This window comes from Hippocampus zosterae, chromosome 2, assembly GCF_025434085.1.
Source record: "Hippocampus zosterae strain Florida chromosome 2, ASM2543408v3, whole genome shotgun sequence".
In the NCBI taxonomy this organism is placed as follows: domain Eukaryota; kingdom Metazoa; phylum Chordata; class Actinopteri; order Syngnathiformes; family Syngnathidae; genus Hippocampus; species Hippocampus zosterae.
This window is the reverse complement of record NC_067452.1, coordinates 23,788,055-23,809,895: the sequence shown is the minus strand read 5'-3', so window position 1 is coordinate 23,809,895 and position 21,841 is coordinate 23,788,055. Positions and strand designations below refer to the sequence as shown.

The window sequence follows — 21,841 nt, the reverse complement described above, 5'->3', positions numbered from 1 at the left end:
ACATTTCGGTTCCAAATGCTTAGTAGCGTTCCCAAAATGCAATCCTACCACCCCAAACCCAGGAAAAAAAAAACGCATCTGCTAAATTGAGGCAACTCGATCATGAGGCACCAAGTGGACTGATGGATCAATACGTGTAATCAGCGCCACTGCAATTAAAAGAACGGGAAACAAAACACATTTCTCATGAGAACACGTTGAAATGACTCGAGAGGGAATGATCCTGAATGGCGCACTTCCTAAACTGAATTGCGTGTGCGCGTATTGCGTGCGCATCCAAAAACTGCAGTCATGCCAAAAAGACGCAGGTGGGCGCTTTTTCTAACACGTGGTCAAAATCAAAACGGATTGGTTTTTTTTCCCGTGCACGTTGGACTGTCGGGTTGAAAAACGGCATTTCTGAAGCACAGCAGTTCTTGATATTGCGTTTCTTTCTTATCCTTACAATAGTCATCGTTTCATGGGTGGTTTTGTCTGTTCGGGTTTTTTTTCCAACGCAGCGCATTTACGTGTCATTTCCTCAGGTTTTACGCAATTGGTCATTTGTTTTGGTGGAATTCAAAACACAGAGCTCGCCAGTGGTGACGTGAATGGAGCGCGTGCCTGCACGTGCGTGCGTGCGTGCGCGCAAAATTCTTCCTGTGTGGGCGGGAAGGATTGTGCAATCAAAGTGAAGATTCGGGAGAGGGAGCAGAGACGTCTGAAACGGTGGAGTGGTGGGGAAAAGGTTTGCGGGAGATTTGCTGGAAGGCTGCAAACTGGAACTGGAGGTTCAAATGTGCACTTGTTGTCCGCACGCGTCCTCGGCCATTCGTGTCTACTTTGCGCCGACAAACTAAAGAAGCGAGTGGGGCAAACCACCAAATCACTGGACGGCCACAACGTAAGTTTTCGAATCACTTGGAAGATTTTTACGGTAATCCGCGTTTCATTTCTGCACACGCGTGCGCGTGTGATTCCAGCGTGCATTAGAGTTACACGAACATGTCAGTGTGTCTCCGTTGCACACACTCGGCTGTTTTCCTCTTTTGATCATGCTTGGGAGTCTTGACCACCCCGGTGTTGTAGTGATGAAACAATGTGCGAAATGAGCACTCGGTTGCCATAATGGCCTCAACGCGCACGTGGACTACGAAGCCTCTTCTGATATGTCGACCCATGCATTTTGGAGAGGCGTTCATTTCTCCGTCATCACACGTTCAACAGATGACGAAACGAGCTCAAACGAGCCTTCACTCGGCTATACAATGGAGCCCTTTATCGGCTGCATGTATCGGAGCCCCGTGCGCCCCCAACCCCCTTTCCGCTCTCCTTGGCTCGGCGGCGCACCTCACACAGACATACACGAGGAATCCGAATAGATCTCATCGCGGGGAATCCAGATAGATTCGGCCACGCACACATCAACACGGCGGAACTTCAAAGTGAGGCAAAGCAAACGAGGTTGCATTGCGCATTACCGCGGGCGCGCTAGAAAGAACGTGCGCTCTTTCAGCGAGTTGTTCTTGCGCAGTGACGATGAGCCGCGGTTGCGTTTCATCACTTTAAAGCCTGGCTTGACGTCTCCTATGTCAGAAGTCTCTTGTGTGTTCGCATCGCTGTCGGCTAATATGCATGTGGTGCATTCCTATCATATTTCATACGCATTGAACTGTCTCCTGATGCGAGAAGTAACGGTAAAGTAGCCTCTACAAGACTTTCTGCAATTACTGTTGATGGTTTCAAAGGGTCACTTTGTCAACATATGGATAATGTATTCCTCGGCGGTTGTCAGTTAGTGATCATGAATGGAGTCTGCAGAGTACATTGCTGCAAAAAGGCAAACATCCATTTGATTTGACGGCAAAAGTTGTTTACGGGAACCTGCCCCCAGATTCATCATATTTTACGTTCAGACACATGAAACCTCAAATTGCTTGTTAAAAGTAGATGTCAAAACAACAATTATGGAAAAGAGCAACGAGCTGTTGACAAGAAACAAGATTAGAAACAAATCACACAGGCAGTGAGCAATTTTGGATTTGCTAAAATCTGCCTCTCCAAAATAAAAACAAACCAAAACAGGATTTAGGCCTACATCTGCACACATTGCTCAATTGCTTCAAATTTGCTTGACAAGCTGTGCTTAAAAATCTTTAAAATACGGGCCTCGTATTGGAACAATGTGGCTTCTCAGGCAGAGACGTACAATATATCAAACCGTGTGATGGGAAAGTATTGGAATATCGATTCAACTTCTCACGCTTTATAAAATGCTGCAGCTGTTAGCAGCAACATACTCATGAAGTGGCTCTTGTGAGTTTTTCTCTTTCTGCACATGTTGCAATCTGTGTTGGCTCAGACCTTTCTGCATGGGGGTTACACAGCTTCCAAAAACATGTCTGTTACAGTCGCTTGTGGTGGTGACTGATGGGTAATCACTCAAGCAGTGGTGGGTGAACAATAGAGGGCGCCATCATTCCCCAGAAAGACGTGAAAAATTCAAATATACAAATGAAATAATAACATTCTTATGATGTAGTTTTTCTGAAATGCTGTTACATTTACAGCATGTTACGAGCCACATGACTTCCAAAAAGTTCAACGTTTGTCTCTTCAATCCAGAAAAGATTCACCCAAAAGTCAAGTCTTGGGAATCATGCAGATATATATACTGTATATACAGTATATATATATATATATATATATATATATATATATATATATATTTTTTTATACACTTTTTTTTCCTATCGCGAAGGTAAAGCGATGTTTATGTCCTTTTTGGTCAGCAGTGGTTCTCGCCTTGGATCTCTGATTTGGAGGTCATCTTGCCCGGGTCTCCTCCACATTGATGAGTCATCAGTACTCACCTCAACTTAGGTGAGGGAGGCAGGTAGTTTTTTAGATGTCCTGGGTTCCTTCGTGACCTACTGGATGAGTTGTAGCTGTGCTCTTGGGGGTGATTTTTGTTCACCATTGTTCCATGTTTTCTCCATTTGTGGATAAATGATCTTACCGTGGTTTGATGGAATGCTAAGGCTACGGGTAAAGCTTTGTAACTCTTCACAGACTAAGAGATGTTTCATTGCGTTCTCTCCTGTTCTTGAGTTTTTTTGGATTGTGGCATTTTGTTGAGATCTTTTGCCAAGTTCATTATTCAAGATGTGCTCTATTGATCTCTTGACTGAACTGGTCTGGAGGTAATCAAGCTTGGGTGAGGTCAGTGAAAAGGAACACAGTTTGAAATAAAATTAAATTCATGATTTAACAAATGAGCCAAGTACATTTTCTTTCCACAGGGATAGCCAGCTTAGATTTTTTTTCTTTAATAAATCAAATCACCGTTTACAAAGTGAATTCTAGCTTTACTTGGGTGATCATGAACTGATATTCACATTTAGTGAATAAAGCGGAGTAACTGGAAAAACATTTTTCAAATATACATGGCTCCCCATCTGAAGAAAAAAAGAAAATCCCAAACAAAGCGGCACTGTATACCTGCACGTGTATCGCACCTCTCACGCTTCTGTCTTCTCAAATAGTACTGACATGCAGTAGGCTGTTTGCATTTGGTTCCCATCACCGAGGTGTATTCCTCGTGAGGGGTTAACAGAGGATCAGTTACGGGATAAAGACAACGGCTGCAGAATTTACTGTCAACTGAAAAGAACTCCGAAAAATGTCTTGTCTCAGGGGAATACCTGGATGTTCCCATTAAGAGGCAACGCTTGGCGAAGCGCCAGTAAACAAAGGAAGAAACTGACTGTCAGCACAAGGGCCGCTTCTTTCAAGCTTTACGTCTTAAAAGATGAATTTCTTTCATGCTTGTGCAATTGCCTGCTGCTGCAGCTTTGTGTGATACGTCACGTCCCTCCAGTGCCTCTTACAGCGATTGGCTGACTCGAGCTCAGATATCGGCACGGAAGCTCAGAAAAAAAAAAGCAAGACAATATATAGTCCGCTTTTGTTCCATGTCACTGCTTTATGTTCAGAGTGCGCTCGCTCTCCCTGCGTGACCTCAGCTTGCTGAACATCGAGTCTCCCAAACAAAAGCACAACATGTTCTGTCCTATCTCGATTCTATTTTCTAAACTGCTTCTTCCTCTTCTGGGCAATTGGTTGTTTTAAGACTTTGTCATTTCTGCTGTGTGTGTGACTTTTGGTGAAATTATTTTTTCTCTGAAGCTTTACGATAGTCTCCTCATCATGATTTTTCCGAATTTCAGACTTGACAGCGTTTTTATGGGAGGGGATGAACGCCGAGAGCACATTCATATCGGCAAAAAGAGGTTGAACATTTCCGAGATAAATGACCTTGTTTTGCTAAGACTTTCACTCAGTCTTAAGGCTCCAAGAAAACTCAGAATCTCCCACTCTTTTGTACATTTTATTGGTAATTCAAGGACCCCCAAGCGGATTCATAATGCCGATTCCAAGTTCTGTTCCCATCACAAACATGAAGTACAGGAAATGTGTGACAAGTACTCGTCACAGTCATTGTTGTACTTGTAAAATACTCCGACACCACACGCATTTGTCCACCAAAAGTGCTTCAGTGTGCATTTTAATCAGGTAGAATGTTTTCAAATGTGAAATGGAGCACAAGGGATCGTTGCCATTACACAAACAAAACATGCCTGCATATTTTACGACCAAGGAGGATGAGCACCTTTCTTTCTCTGACATGCGCTGACGTTGAGCTCCTCTTTTATGCTTCGGTGGTGCCAGTTTTTAAACAATGCTTCATCTGTTGCCCTGGTAACAGCTGTGAAGACTGCTTTGCCCAATCAGGTGCATTGTATGCAAGCGATATTTCTCTTTATTATAATTGCACATCTCCAAACTTGCTCAGAAAAGCTTTTTGTCAGGCAACTAAGACACGTTGTCATATCTCCATTGAAGTGTCAAAAGTTCTAATCATACATATTCATGCATGAAGGAGGCATGATGATGTCATGATTTATTTCGTAAAAGGTCACGTAGTGGCAGAGGTTGCCATGCCCTAGGGTGTCTATTCATAGAAGGAGACCAAAACAGCAACGATAATGAACGGTTTTGATACATTTACCACGCTACATTATCTATTTATTATCTCTTTGAATCAAAGTATGCAGTTTCCTTGCAAGTGCTGATGGCAGATGACTGCAATGCTTCCATGCCACTTAGCCTGTACCTTAGAAATCCCAACAAGGATTTGACATGACAGTATATGCCTTTCAGAGTCCCCCCTGAGAAAAAAGTCAATTCCAGTTAGTTTGGCCTCATGTTTTCTCAGATTTTCTTCATGGATGGCATGAACGTTTACATTTCCTCGAATGCCCCATCTAAAGTTACACATTTTGACCTCACTTTCAACTTGTATTCAAGCTTTTTTGACCACCTGCTCCGTCAACGTGAAACGTTCAGAGTGTGACAACCAATAGATATCTTTGAAATCTTTATGAAGTGCTGATATTCAAAGCAGAAAGACACCACGTGATGGAGGAGGTCCAACAGAAAGGCCCAAGTCTGCTGCCCGAGCATAAAATCACTGCTGGCGACGGGCGGTAACTGTGTCGTGATTACCGCATGCGTCATGAAAAGCGGAACCAAAACCAGTTGCAAACGTTAGCAAACAAATGACTCAAAGAAGGGCAGACAAAACAACTTTTAAAACCATAAAATTACGAGGGCGATGGCTTGAAGGCATTTTCCTTACTCGACCACAGTAATATTAAGAGGGACAGTAGTCACTAAGTACTTGCCTGTTCTCACTGCTCCCCTCTCATCATCAGAGCGCAAATCATTTTAAAACGACAGGTGTTGAAAAGTGAACCACAGGTACCCCGAATGTATCACTCATCTGTGATCATTTCGACTTATACTGAAGAGCAAGCACAGTCTCATGCTGGTAGGTACAAAAGAAGGCTTGGGAACTCATGTGTATTCAGATTGGGTGGAATAAAAAGTCGGATTTTGTGACATCTGGAATTGACGCCAAATGTATATTTTATGTCCATTTTCCATTTGTTTGTTTGTCTGGATTTATTGTTCACTAGTTTGTTGTTTGGAAGACAGGCAGGCCCTCAGTGTTGTACCTGAATGAATTCATTTTTTTGATTGAACATGAAGTGATCGTCATGTATTTTTGCTTCGTGAACGTTCCTGTGAGTGAGCTCATTCTGGGACCAACGAACGTTTTTTTTGAATGGCATTTTATTTTTGTTCAAGAGTGCCAGATTTTCTCTTGTTGGACTACATGGAAAAAAGACAGCTATACACATTGCAAACCAGTCTTAATTAGGCAGAAAGGCAAACCCCGCCCCCAACAGTCGCACGGTGCAGACATCATCAAAATGCGGTGCGTGTTTGGAGGGAAAAAAGCAAAACAAAAACAAAACAACGTGTGATGATGCACAGCAGTGCTCTGACTAGGCCCGTTCTCGGCAAACGATAGGGTATCGTTTTAATGTTTCAGAGTTTTATGAGAAGGTCAGAGAGGATTCGGGGGGCAGAGGGGGGGAGAATATGATTGTAAATTGTGTGCAAACTTTGCCCGCCTAGTTTCAAAAAGCAAAAAGCAAAGACGGACTTCAATTACATCAATAGCAAACCTGAGACGCCACATTGATTTAAAGCGCAGCAAAGTGGGCCGGTACTGCGTTCACTTAAAACACCGAATATCATTTTGCGGCAGCTCTGTTCTGCACTGAATGCTGATAGATCCACCACGAAGATGAGATTTTTGCATTACCTTACAATACAATACGATACATGCTGATTTACCAGTGCACTGAAGAGTCCAACTTACCGCATATAATGGCTGATATACAGAAGCTGTAAGCATGAGAATAATACTGGACGCGATTAATGGCGGCCCGGTGTCCTCCTCATTGTATCCACAATCCAAAGTGAGCAGAGAGGATTTGGATAAATATGAGGAAGCAGAATGTCATCGTCCCCGAGCAAAAGGCATCCATCAACATATTGACTTTAGAGATCCTGCTCCAGGTCACTGTTGATTGCTTTGCACGAATTAGCCTCTCTGTGAGACTAATCGAAAAAACACAGCAAGCCACTGAAGAGGGAGGAGGACGCTTTTGTCTTCCTTGTTAACACTTGTTTTGTACAGTTTGGCCAAACAATCGCACCCTCAACAACCTTTCTGAACTATGTTTATTTAACAAGATGAAATTGTAAAAGGGCGAGACTGCCGTTCGAGGCCTCGGTTGCCTCTGTGTTTTGCTTCATGATGGGCCTGGTGGGCTGCAGAGTGTACCGCGGGTCCAATTAATGGCGTACTGATGTTTGAGCCCATTACTCAGAGAATCAGAGATGTTTGCTGTTTTTTTCCCTTTCTTCTTTCTTCTTTCTACATACATTCTTGCTGCTGGAGGCTGTAAATTTCCCCAGTGTGGGACGAATAAAGGATATCTTATCTTATCTTATCTTATCTTATCTTATCCTTGTCACCCCCTCACCCCCACGTTCCCCAAGTCACACTGCCGCCCCAGCCTTCAGAAGTACATCGGAGCTCACTCCCCCGTAATGAGATGTCTGCATACACACAAAGCCCTGATTAGGAATGCAGCGGCTGCAGTATGGGATGCTGAGTCTACCACTCCCAGCTTTCATGTTTGACACCTGTAAGTGGGGGATTATAAAATTACGCCGGCTCGCTTTGCATGCACACGCACGCGTTTCTACACACATGAACAGCAGACGGCGGTATGCAAAGGCGACTACAAAGCCTTGCACACAGAATAAGGAAAACAAACACGAGGATGTGTGCATGTATAATTCCAAATCATGAAAATTAGGTTGGAGAAAAGAGCTGTAAAAAATTAACGTCGCATTATACAAGACCTTTTCATGGCTCATAACTACATACACTACTTTATTCATGAAAGTGCTGATTTAAAAAAACATTCTGCTGTTTAATCATGTTTGAGGGGACTTTTATTTAATACAAAGGGCTAGAAAACAAAAAGGAGGGTTCACTGACTCCGACAGAAACCAGTACGAACCCCCCCCAGATGCTTTTATATGGCACATACTCTTAGCGCAATAAAGATCAAATGCCACAGTAAAACGAAATCAGTCAGTGCCTGTGTTCCGCCTCGGAAGTTGCTAATTGGTCCACGCACTATAAAAAGAAAATGCGGAGCCATGAAGTTTAGCTTCAACATTTGCTAAATGCGCTGGATGCTTGGTTGTTGCCTTCATAGGCGACAGTCAAGTTGCTCATATACTGTACAATCACAACTAATCATGTTTTCCAAATTTGTGGTTTGTTGGATCCAGCAGAACAAAGTTGCACGCTATTTTCTTCAGGTCTGCACGGACAGAGAACAACCTCAATGAGCTCTTATGATCCATATTTGGTTTATTACTCAAGTTAATGCCGACTGCCCACTTCTGATGGTTCCTCTTTTTGTTTACAACACAGCAGTAATGGAGACTCTCTGGACATTTCTTAGTCGATGCAAACACCATTCGATACCGTGGCTGTTGCACACGCATGTGGTCTCACACACACACGCACACACACACACACACACACACACACACACACACACACACACACACACACACACACACACAAAGTATAAAACTAGCACAGTCAAAATGCCGCAGGGTGTTTTTCTCTGGATGTCTTCTTCATGTATTATAACTTGGCATGGGGTGCATTTGATTGATATATTGGCACGTTCCAGTCGATTTAGCTCGACTTGTCCGGTGAACACTGCCGAAATGGGAATATTCATGCCCTGATCAAGGCTTTTGTATATGTTCTCGTTGAAAATGGCGTATTAGTCATTTCAAAGTGTCTCCTTTTGATCTTAATGAGCAGTGTTGCTGTTGCTGTGATTGAGTTTGGTGTTCCTTTGTGGCCAATTTAACCAATCAGATGGCTATTTCGATTATTCAACTTGATTTCAAGTTTCTTTTGAAGATTAATCTTCAGGAGTGAAAACATAGTTGGACTCGGTCAAGTCTTTAAAAATATTTGTCCAATGGCTGAGTCTGAGACAAGTCGGAGACAATTTAAAAAAACAATTTAAAAAAAACAACAACGGACTCGGACTATAGCCGTGCTCAATGGTCGATGATAAATTAAAATTAAAAATAAAATTAAAAGCATATCTTGTCTGTAATTTCTTATATATTTTCGTCAATGGATGCTACAGCTTCTCGTTGACTTTGAAACTTAGCTTGTAGCTGACGTGTGCACATTTTGAGCATGACGTCTCTGATCCACTGGTTAAAGGACACTTTGATTCTCTCCTCTTTCATCTCAAACTGCTTCAAACAACAAAGCGTGTGATGGAAAAGTGGTTAGAACTGCATGACTGTCCGTGTTTTATGTTATGTGTTGTGTTTATTATTTTACTTTATGTTAACTGTTTTGTAAAGCGCTTTGTTACAGCTGCCGCTGTTGTGAAAGTGCTATATAAATCAGCATGTATTGTATTGTATTGTATTGTATTGTATATGAGCACTCTGACACAACAAAAATATAAGTAATATAAATAGTAATGGCGAGCCCACACTCTCATTTCTTGCCATTTGCTTTTGAAGATTCCATGTCACAGCTATGTGCTGCGATCGTCTCAGGCCCTAACTGTATACTGTAATCACATTCCGTCAGCTATTGGAACACGAGGGTTGATATAGATTGCATGTTGGTATACTTCTATTGCTGTACCATATTTCTGTCCCTTTCAGCCGTGATCAATTCTAGCAGATGAATTAGTGTTGCTCTTGTGGTCTGCAGCACTGGAAGCAGGCACACCTACTACAAGGGAAAGAGAAAAATAAAGAGAAATACACTGTCAATAAAGAAGTGTTACCATCCTGAAAAATGTAATGAGCAATCTGTGTGCAATTCAAAACAGATCCCAACAAACTCTGGCAAATCAGCTGGTGTTCGTTGACCTTTTCCATCACTTCAAACTTTGTTTGGGCTTGCGTTGAGCTTCCAAATTTTCCATGATGAAAACCATTGTAATAGTAATAATAATAAAAAAATAATAATAATAATACATTTTATTTATAAGCGCCTTTCAAGACACCCAAGGACACTTTACAATAACAAAAAAACACAAAACAATACATAGTGCGGCCTCAACCTCTTTTACACCTATTGCGAATCGTGCTGTGTTCTCCAAAAGAGCGCACAGAGCATTCCTGCCAACAGTGCAAGGAATCTGTGAGCATGGCACGCAATTTTAACCTCCTGGGGCCTGTGTGTCCACGTGTGTGGACATGACGTCTTTGGCTTTGAAGAGTATAAGGTTAAATTTTGGACTATAAGGGCCTGGCGTCCACATATAAGGACGTTTCATCAAGTAAAAAAAGAATTCTTTGTTTTCTTTGTGAAATAATATGACAATTTAATTGAGGTTCTAATTTAGGGAAGCACGATGAAGTGACTTCTACTGTTGCTATTCTAGATAGTGCTATGCAAAGCATTTCACAATTATAACTCATTCGCTGAATGTACGTGGACAGTACAGTCATGCAAGAGTTTGGGGTCCAAGGAGGTTGCCTGCTCTTCAGGATCTTAGTAAAGTTGGTGTGAGAAGATTTGACAGATAGACCCATTTTGTCTTGTACCAGCTCTCCACCAGAGATTCACAAATTATACGAGATAATTTACAGCTACCAGCTCAGTTAATTGCCTCTAATCCAATTGATTCATTTCATGAGCCACAAGTTTATTGTAATACCACATTCACTCACAGAGGACTCGTGCTTGCTGTTCTGAAGGCAATTACCTTTTCGAGCAGGTGTACTGACTGTGCGGACGAGAACAGCTACTTTGTCATCTCAGTGTGTGAAAGTGCCCTAGCAACCACCCGTACAGAGCTACTTCAAATGAAATGCTTCATCTCTGTCATCACACATACATTCCCACCATCATGAGGTGCTGCACATCCACCGCACTGTCATCCATAATGTGTGAGTACCTGCCAGGAAGTTAGATGTTTTAGATTGATTTGCCAGACTGTACCTCTAATATTCAGTACTGTACTTCATCCTTGATATCAATTGTTATCTTATGTGAAAATATATACAGGTATATATATTTTTTATGTATTTTTTTGCATAATGTTTGGAGCCCACTAAGTTGAAAGATGGCCAGGGTTTGTACTAAATATCCATCAGGTCAGGTTTCAAAAATACATCATATCATTATTTAAATAAATAAATAAAACATTCATTTTAAATGATGTCCTTTTTGAATATCAACGAAGTATAGATTTTATTTACATTATTATTTTATTTTTATTATTTTAAATTATGTTTATAAATAACTTATTCAAGTTAGTGACTGGACACTGCTTTTGATCAGACTTGTCAGCACAGTGGTGGAAAAGGTTTTTTGGAGGAGGGGTTTAGACTGTTCCATGTCTACTTTGTTTTCTGCCATCTGCTACTGTGGTCACCAGTAATTCTGCTGCCGATAGGGGCAGAGCGATTTTTCTATTGTCCACATGTGAATGCAGCAGATGCACCTACCCCACACCGAGCACTTAAAAATCAAAATGAGACGTTTTCCTCGGGCGGCACTCTTTGCTCAGTGCCCTTATAGACACAAGAATCACCGCTGCTTTTACAATTCAATAATTTATCTATTTAATGATTCACCATGTGGTTAATGTTCTTTCTCATGGTCTCCTATATTTTAAAAATTATTCAGGACACCGGGGTGGCTCGGTGGGCCAGTGGTTAGCATGTCAACCTAATAGTGCAGAGGTCGTGGGTTAGATCCCGACTCTGGCCTTCCTCTGTGGAGTTTGCATGTTCCCCCTGTGCCTGCACGGGTTTTCTCCAGGTACTCCGGTTTCCTCCCACATTCCAAAAACATGCATGGCACTCAAAATTATCCTTTGGTGTGAGCGCGGATGGTTGTTCGTCTCTGTGTGCCCTGCGATTGGCTGGCAACCAGTTCAGGGTGTCCGCCCCCCGATCGGCTCCAGCATGTCCCGCGACATTTGAGAGGATTAATCTGTTCAGAAAATGGATGAATGGATATTCAGCACATTATTGCAAGACAACAGTAACTCGTTATTTTATTAGTAGCATTTTAGCTGACCTGAATATTTACAAGCCTCCTCTTGATACGCTGACATAACTTAACTACTGTCTTAACCCCTGAAAACCTGTTTTACATCCCTGGAAAATCTCCTGCCCCTGAGAGCTTTCCTTTTTGCCTCTCCATCTTTAGCTCTCTGTTATCAAACGTTTCCAATGGAAACACTTGTACTCTAGCTTGTGCTCAAGGGACAGCACACTGGTGCGCCTGTGTGTACGTGTGTATGTGTGCGTGAGTGTGTGTGTGTGAGTTTGTGTGTGTGTGTGTGTGTGTGTGTGTGTGTGTGTGTGTGTGTGTGTGCGTGTGTGTGTGTGTGTGTGTGTGAGGGGATGAGGTGAGAGCAAAGGAGCTGACGGTCACGGAACAAAGGGGCCCCTAATCAGTCACATACCTCTGTTATTGATCATATCATTACATGTGAAGAAACAGCTGTTCAATGCACAATACATACCTACTCAAAATAATTTTCTGGCACAGAACCCCTATGCACCGCATTTAGTGCTTAGCCCCCTTTTGCGCCATTGCTCATCGCCACTCGCTGGTAGACATCCAAGCCCATGCCCAAAATATTTCTACCTCCTCCCATCCGCGATTTTGGCAATATGAGATTATAAAATCATTATAAATCATTTTGTATTTATATTGCACTTAATTGAACGGTGTTTGTTTGTTTTTTCTTCTTTCTTCTTTCTACCCACATTCTTGCTGCTGGAGGCTGTAAATTTCCCCAGTGTGGGACAAATAAAGGATATCTTATCTTATCTTTTCTTATTAGGTTGCTCAAGATGAGGCCTCTGTGGAGGAAATTACGCATGTCACAAGACAAAGTGTGGGAAGCCCACAGCCCAAAGCTCAGCAGAGGATGAAAAGACTTAATCAAGGACAAGGACTGCTGGTGACAAGGCAGCATGATGGGCCCGTGCGGGTCCAGATTCCATGCCGCTTGACAGATTGACTCGTCCTCTGTAAACTGGCAGCTTGGGAGAGCAAAGCCCTCTCTGCCCTCTCAGTCCTCATGAACAAAGGTGTGGGGTCAGTGTTTTTGTCTCACTGTCAAGGATAGTAAGCGGAACGCTTCTTTGATGGAACAGCAGTCCTTGGGCTCCCCAAGGAGGAACACGTAGACAAACGTTTGGGGCAGTAAATTACAGCAAACATGAACAAATAAAATGATGTGTTTGCTTCAAGTCACTGTTCTCAGGCTATTTTGCTCTGTGGTCCTTGTCAAAGTTCTCATATTATTGCTTTGAATATGCCACTCACGGGTTTGTTTGGTTCATTTAGCAACTTCTTTTTTTCAGGAAGTCCTTATTCTATCAGCCATGTAGCATTTTTACTCAGCTGCTGCGTTTTGGAGTGTAGACATTTTTTCCATTCATTCGGAAGAACATTTGTTATGGTTTGGCTCACAATATCTGTTGAGTTTCATCCCAAGGCATTTGAGGTCAGTCACACAAATTGAATACCGTAATCAAAGCTCCTACCCAGCCTTTTTGTCCAAATGGTGAGTGTCATTTTTGTTTTGGCAGGTAGAGATCTTCACAAAGATGGCATTTCACTTCAATCCCTAATTACATTTTTCACACATCCATGGTCAAAATTTGTGTATGTAGCACAACAATGGACTCACACAGCATTCTTACAAATTGGGCAGAATTCGTCGTGGTTGGTACCTAATGAATGGTGATAGACTCACTGCTGTCCTTTGGTTGGCAGAGATGCACACATCTTCTGACACTCTCCCTTTCGAAAAGCTAAATTTGTCTTGTGATGAGCAGCCAGATACCAGGGAAATTCCAGTAGAAAAGGTAAAAAAAAAATCCTTCCTCTTTGCTGGGAATATGGTTTATTCCCGATGCCATCTTACAAAAAGGGGATGATGCCCGGGACCAATTGTGATCACAGGACAGACATACTGTAGTTTAGACAGATAAGCATTCCCACTCCTATTCACAGTTGCGGTCACTATTATTTAAGCTTAACCTTTCCGGTTTCCGATTTAATTGAGCTATGGTTCATGCTTTAAGCTGAAAGCCGTGTCATCCCCGTTGTCATTCTTCTCCACCACTGACAAATAATGAATGAAATTTAATGCATCTGGTCCTCTGAGACAGCAGCGTTAATTAACAAACAAGCAGCCAACATTTTCTTTGTGCTCTCCAGTGGGAAGAGTGCTAATTGTACAAATCATTGCCCAAAGCTGGAAAGGTCTTAATACAGGGTCAACGCTGTTCTGTCTCATTCGATCGTGTGGCCACTAGGTGGAAATGTGGAGAGGTAAACACGTGTGGCTTTGGGGGTATAGTTAACTGAGCTAATGTTGGATTCCCACAAGTACCATTCATTTGCAGTCTGAGTACAGAGTGGTGAAAACACTACGCTAAGACCAAAAGGTAAGTAGAGCTGCACTGAGTTTTGTTGGACGCACAGATTAATTAGCATTAGATAATAGTGTCAGCTTCCTAAAGGCGATATATACAGTACTTGATTGCTTGGTGAAGCTGTCAACTCTGTACATGTCTCCACATACACCATCCACACATTTATTACTGTGTCATTTGGTGACGAGGTGCTGCCAGTATGAGTCGAAATAGAATTTATGGTGGTCATGTCTTCAAAAACAAAGACTCATTACATGACATGACATTACAGCTGTTGTCCTTGAAAGTTTAAAAAAGAATAATGTGGCAATTCAGACTGGGTACTGAAAAGCGACATCTACTAATTAAACTTTTGACTAAAGGCGCCCTGAGCTTCCTGTGTCAAATAAGATAAGATATCCTTTATTTGTCCCACACTGGGGAAATTTACAGCCGCCAGCAGCAAGAATGTAGGTAGAAAGAAGAAAAAAAAACAACAAACACCGTTCAATTAAGTGCAATATAAAAACAAAATGGATAAATCACAGTGCTATTTACATTTGTCTTTCACATCATTTAATTATTATTATTATTATTATTATTATTGTTGTTATTTTTATTCAGCAGCCTGACAGCAGTCGGTAGGAACGAGCATCGGTATCTCTCTTTCTTGCAGCGCGAGTGTAACAGTCTCTGGCTGAAGGAATACCAAGTGCTGTCAGGGTGAGCTGGAGGAGGTGGGAGGAACTGGCCATCATAGCTTTTAGCTTAGTTAGCATCCTTCTGTTGCCCACCTCCTCCAGAGTGTCAAGGGAGCAACCCAGGACAGAACTGGACTTCCTGAATATCACCAAAATGAATGGGCCTGTTGTTTACGTGTGGAAAAACAGTCCCTGATATGGTCTAACATTTTAAAAACTAACTCTGGCCTGGATTAGTTTTTCTTAATCAGTCCATTTTTTGATTGTCCCATGGACTTTCAGAATTCAACAAAATCTTGCATTAAATGTACTTATGTTTTTCATGATGGTAGTTGGGGGACCCCAAAAAGCAGGGAGGCAGGGTCGACTGACCAAGACGTCTTTAACAAAAATTCAAACAGGTGTGCACTGGAAAAAACCCCCACTCAAATACTCAAAGTCCAGAAAACCACAGGAACCAAATGAACAAAAAACTATGACAGAAACAAAACATGACAGAAGCACACAGACGCTCACAATGATCCAACCAAGACTGACAGAACCCAGGGAACTAAATAAAAGTTGACGGGAAAGTGACGAGACAACTAGAAACACCTGGACAAGACACAAAGGGTTGAGGGAGCTGATTAGTTAAACACAAGGGACAAGGATGACGAGAACGGGTGGGGACAATAAGGGCACACGAGGGAACAAAACCAAATGTAACCTGAACAAAAACATAACAGTCAGGTAATGGGAATAATAGATTCGTAGTAGAGTAACACCGTGACTCAGGAGACGGAACGGGTAGTCCGGTAACTGAAGGATCCGCTGTTCGAATCCCGTTCTGTCCGAGTCATGTACTCATTCGCCCATGTTGTCTCCAGTGTGACTCAGATGGCTGAATGTGGATGTTTGGTGGCAGTCACGTTTCCGTTAGCCTTCCCCGGGTCAGCTCTGGCAACAGAGCGTAGTTCACCACCACTAGTGAGTGCATGAATTATGTACCTATTGTGAAGCGCCTCTGATTGTCCAGAGAAGCGCTTTTTAAAACAGATGCACCATTATTATATTTATTATTATTAAATTTAAACATGAACTTTCATTTGGTCAGAGAAAATACCCTTTTCTCTTTTTCATCTGCCCATTTTGTATACAGCGCTGATTATTCTCATTCGGGTCGTGATTGCAAAACGGATATAGACCAACAGCAATTCAGACGAGCATTCACCTACAGATTAAAAATGCATGTTTTGGGAATGTAAAATGAAACTAGAGTACCTGAAGAAAACCCAGTCAAGCAAACAGCGCAGAGAAAAGCCAGAGCCCGGATTTGTTCGCCCAATTAATCATTGACGTTTATCAACATGTTTCGAACCTGATCTGATCACCGAAAGGGAAACTGAATAAATAAAGAAATGAAGAGGATTAGAAGAATCTAAGACTAAATTGCCCACAGCACCTGCTGTTTGGATTGGCATTTTCCGCATTCAGACACATATTCAAGCAGAAACTGTCAAATAACTTGATATGCTTTCATCTATGGTCACGAGCTATGGGTCGTGACCGAAAGAACGAGATCCCGGATACAAGCGGCCGAAATGAGTTTTCTCCGCAGGGTGTCCGGGCTCTCCCTTAGAGATAAGGTGAGAAGCTCGGTCATCCGTGAGGGGCTCCGAGTCGAGCCGCTTCTCCTCCACATCGAGAGGAGCCAGATGAGGTGGCTTGGGCATCTGATTCGGATGCCTCCTGAACGCCTCCCTGGTGAGGTGTTCCGGGCATGTCCCACCGGGAGGAGACCCCGAGGAAGACCCAGGACACGCTGGAGAGACTATGTCACCCAGCTGGCCTGGGAACGCCTCGGGATCCCCCGGGGAGAGCTGGAAGAAGTAGCTAGGCAGAGGGAAGTCTGGGCTTCCCTGCTAAAGCTGTTGCCCCCGCGACCCGGCCCCGGATAAGCGGTAGAAGATGGATGGATGGATGGATGGATGGATGGATGCTTTCATCAATATGGACGCGCCGGGTTTCACCAAATCGTTGGCGTCTCAAAAAAAAAATGGTGCGCTCAAACTGCTGAAGCGATATTGAAGGCAAAGAGGGATCCAAATAAACAATGTAGCCATTTCACATCCAAATGTCACACCCAGCGCTGATCAAAGGCCATCTTTGAGTGCAGTGGGGTTGCTCCTGCGCAGTTGTAGATTTTTATTTATTTATTTTGTGCACGTTTCAGTGTGTGCCAGTGGTTATGTAATGAGTCTTGTCGCCAGGGGTTGTGCTGACACATGGGACCTTGCTCTTTTCTCTGAGCTACTGCCAAGAAAGACCTAGGGTGGTGAAAAAGGGTCAGAGGCAGAGAGTGTAAATGAATGTACCCTCACTCCAAAAAGCTTTGAGTACAACCTCAGTTGTCGCAACAAAAACAAATGTATCAGAGCCGTGGCCATCAGAAGTTGGGAGCGCAGGCCTGAGAGGCACTTGCGGGTCAGGATCAAGGGCTTGTTTTCCTGCCTCTCGATTGACCTTTATTACAAAGCGCCCGCAAAGAAGACCGAGGGTCAGAGTCCTTCTGTGGGCGTCAGGCTGTTTTTTTTGCAGCGCAGCGACACTTGTCATCTTGAATGCTCGGCTACAGGCGGTGACGGGGCAATGTGAGCCCGAGCTGGTCTGTCGCCTGTCTCAAACATCGCCACCCTCACCCCACTTTCCGCCTACGCTGATTGGAAACGGCAGAGCGGTTAAAACCACAACAGAGAATCCTCATCAGGGTATTGTGTCATGCTCACTTTGAGGCACACTCATCACACGGCGTTTTAAAACTTTGAAAACATGACGCTGTTTTATCTTGCTGTGGCACTATGGAGGCCAGGCAGTGTCTCAAATTAACTTGCAGAGATGAAACACAGACAAAACAATTATGTTTTGTCTGTTTGACATGTTGATGTTCTCCATTTGTTTGGCATGTACTGTTTAGTGTGTAAATTTATCGACGGAACTCTAAACGCTCTGTGTCATGGACCAAAGCAATGACTGTATTATTGATCTTTTGGTACGTCTGGCCTTTTGAAATTATTTTTTTTCACCTTTCAATAAAGGTTTCTCACTGTAAATGTGAGAAAATGATGGATTTAAGATCAAACTTGACCTCCCGCTTATTTCAATAGATTGGTACCTTGTCTTTGGAACGGCTTAAATTTCTTCCATGATCAGTGACAAATATATGTAGCACAAAATACTGTAAGTGCTGGGAATCCTCAGCTCCAAAAATCAGTATAAATAGTCTTCATGAGAATGATATCACCTTTATCGTAAAGACTTTATCAGTCATTCTGGTGCATACGCGGTACCAAATCTTAGTCCTTCTGGTATCCAGGTAAAGTCCAACCAACAAGCCTCTTAAAGTAACAGGAAATAATTACCGGTAGTTGGAATTCGAAGTGACTCTGTTCGTTAACAGTTTTTAATTGCTCTTGTAACACTCAAAGTTGTTATCGTCAGTTTTTGTTTGTTTGTTTGTTTTGTTCTTCCACAAATGCAGGGTTGCCTATGTCCGGTTCTGAAGAGCCCCTAACCAGCCCGTTTTAAATGTCTCCCTCCTCCAACATTCTTGATTCAAATGATCAGCTAATCAGCAAGCTTTGCAGAAGACTGATAACGGTCCTGATTTGAAGGTGGATTGGAGGAGCAAGAAATCTGCTGTCGATGATCGGACTTGGGCACCTCTGGCCAATAATGCTTAAGGCAATGTCTACAAGTTTTCTTGGGCTAATTTCTGTCCACTTAGTTTTTTTCAGGTACATGACTGCTTATTGAATTAGTTTTTTTTCTTTGTTTCTGGGGCTGTTGTTTGCCACTTTACTCATGTTAAAAACAATATCACATACTTTTCCTCAACCTCAACAGACATTACTGCACGGGTCTCCTGGTTCTCGCAACAGGCCATCAACACCTTCACAGCTTCACTTTGCCTCATATGCTCGTATGCAGTGCTGCATTTACTCAGTGAGAAGTAAACAGATCGTCAATTTTACACTACTAGCATGTGAATTGTCTCTGACGAATATGTTTTAATATATTTTAAAGAACCTTCTTTTTAAGAGTTCACCCTACAATATGGGGGTCCACATCTAGCTCCCTAATGCTCTCATCTTTCTATGTCCCTGCCACCATTTCATTTCCTCCGTGATGGCCCCCTGTGTCTAGATGGATGGGAGTGTTTCAAAGTTGTCTTCATCTATAGTAATCACACATCGCAGCCCACAGGAAATATCAAATATTTAAACTCCACTTCCACACGGCATGCCATGAGAATGCATAGCGTGATGCTGTAATGCAAAGCAGGAAGGATACAGGCTTTCCAATGTACTTCTCCCGGGATCCTCTTTCCACTACTTTGAACAGTTGGGTGTTTGAGCTTGTGAACGTTCCCACGGTTTGAGACGGGATAACAACCGAACGTAATCCGGGCATGTCAAGTCATTCAGCATGAAGTGTTGAGACTTTCCTGATTATACCTGCTGATTTCACTGAGGGGATCATGGCACGAGTGGAGAGGAGAGCTTCATTAGTCGAATCATTACTCACATACTTTCAGAGCCATCGCAATGGGAGTTTTAGCTTCTTCCAAAATTATAGCAGGAAGTTTCATCCTGGAAATCATTTGTAAATAGTTTGCGTTGAGGCGGTTTTGGTGACTGTGCACCGCAAGAACTTTCACCACCACAACACTCCATCCTCCAGCATGATGCTCAATAAGAACATTCCAGAATTCATGCTAAGGTGACATTCGATGTAGAAATGCAATGCACTAGGACTCAATCGGAGGTTAGAGCATGGACAATGATTGGTTCTGTGCAACACTTACCCTGTTGGGGATCACAGGGAAGCTGGAGTCTGTCCCAGGTGATTTCGGGTCACAAGTGTGGGGGACGGGGGGCACACTGGACCTGCAATCACTGACACATTAAGATGGATCACCATTCAAACGTATATTCACACATCTGGACAAATGGGACCGCCTTCATTGATGCCTGATGTACTTTCATCGTTATCTAATTTTCATCATCGGCCGGGGACATGAGACCAACAGGTAATGAGAAGACCAGACCTCAACCTGGGCTACACTCTTGAAAATGAGAAAAGCTAAAGGGGTTATGTGAGTTCATCTGAAGGCTCCATCGGTATGGTCGCTGGGAGCGTACATACTGTATGAGCTCTCGGCTCTTCTCACATCTTTTGTTGAATGTCGGTATGCTAATGAGAAAACGTTCATTGTCAATAGTGGCGTTATCCTGTACTGTACAGCACCGGGTCTCCGCTGGATCTACCCGCTGCTTTCTTCCCTCTTGCACATGCTAAGGCGCATAAGATCTGATGAAACATTAAAGTTTCAGAATGAGCTTCTTGTCTCTGCGGAGGCAGAACAGATGCTGAATTCGCTCACCCGTTTGAATAATTTCTAAACCTATTTGAGCATTAACCAAATGTGGCAATTGCTATTTTCTTTCATTTATTTCCAAAAATAGAGACACTGGAAAGCCACAACTCTTCGGTGTATAACCGGAATACATTTATTGCTCTACCAATATTAATACATCACTTGTGCTATATTTATGGCTGGTTAAGGTTGTGCTTGATGAAGACGGGTCTTAATGTAAAACCCTTGTCTTTACAGTCCCAGCCCTGCCCACCAGGGTCTATTGAATAACATGTTCAATTTGAGGTTGAGCCCAGGGAAAACCTGAGGAACCTGTGACTTACGTTTTAACATATACAGTATACAAGCCCACATTGTCAAATGTAAATGAAGGCTTTAACCCTACAATGCCATTCGTATCATATTTGATACATGCAGTTTCATTATGTAACTCATTCTTTATAGTACAATAAATCATCTGTATCAAATTTGATACTACATGTTTGAAATATGATTTTCCCCAACTTTTCAGTTGTTGATGTAATCTACAAAATGCTGATAAATGTGATAAAACAAATATCTAAAACAAAATAATATGGCAAAAATATTTTTGTGGATTTTGTTATAAGGGTTTTAATGAACATCTCAGTTCCCCAAAATCCAATTTTTCTGGCTATTCCTTGATGGGTTAGGCATTAAAGGGTTAATCACTTTTTCATGATACATTTTTTTCAGGCACATTGTATTGTATCCTAATGTTTTTACGTAACTGCAGCACAATCATTAGTCACAGGCGTGATCCACAGATGGTGTAACAAGAGAAAAATAAACACGAGAATCTATAGACCCATTTCCAGTTTGTAAACAATTATGACATAATCACAATGCGCTCGCATTTTTTGGCGCAGAAAAAAAACAGTTGTTCGCGAAAATGTGTAGTATTCAATATATATATATATATATATATACAGTATATAATGTTCAAATTGATGCAAGTTGGATTCGATATATTATGTATAATGCAAATACAATAAGTGTGGTGATGCAATGAAAGCTTGTGATAAATAACCCCAAGGTCCACTCCCCACCAATACAAAAATGAAGTGCTGAAGAAAAGCTGTTGCAAAAATATTGATCAATGGTTGAAATGATTTTTTTTTTTTAGCTTGATGATGGGATAGCCCTGGATGGTTCATTTCGTATGGGGAAATATGTGCTACAAGCAAAGTTGTAATGAAAAGCAATAAACATGGCATGAGTAATGTGGTCATCAGCAATTTTTTCCACCCCTTATTTCGAGGAAAGGCGAACGTAACTGGGG

The 21,841-nt window shown here is 42.3% G+C and overlaps 1 protein-coding gene across 2 annotated transcripts in view; it reads left to right on the top strand.

The window, feature by feature from the left end:
- The first annotated feature begins 693 nt into the window (after positions 1-693).
- The window catches only part of LOC127595584 (metabotropic glutamate receptor 4-like), a 135,995-nt gene continuing 114,847 nt past the window's right edge, over positions 694-21,841 (top strand). The window contains exon 1 of one of the 2 annotated variants that reach the window (XM_052057199.1): positions 694-883. The gene's annotated coding sequence lies outside the window, so the exon portion shown is untranslated. Of the gene's footprint in view, positions 884-2,783; positions 2,863-21,841 lie in introns of those variants that run through there. The other variant, XM_052057200.1, reaches the window with a different exon arrangement.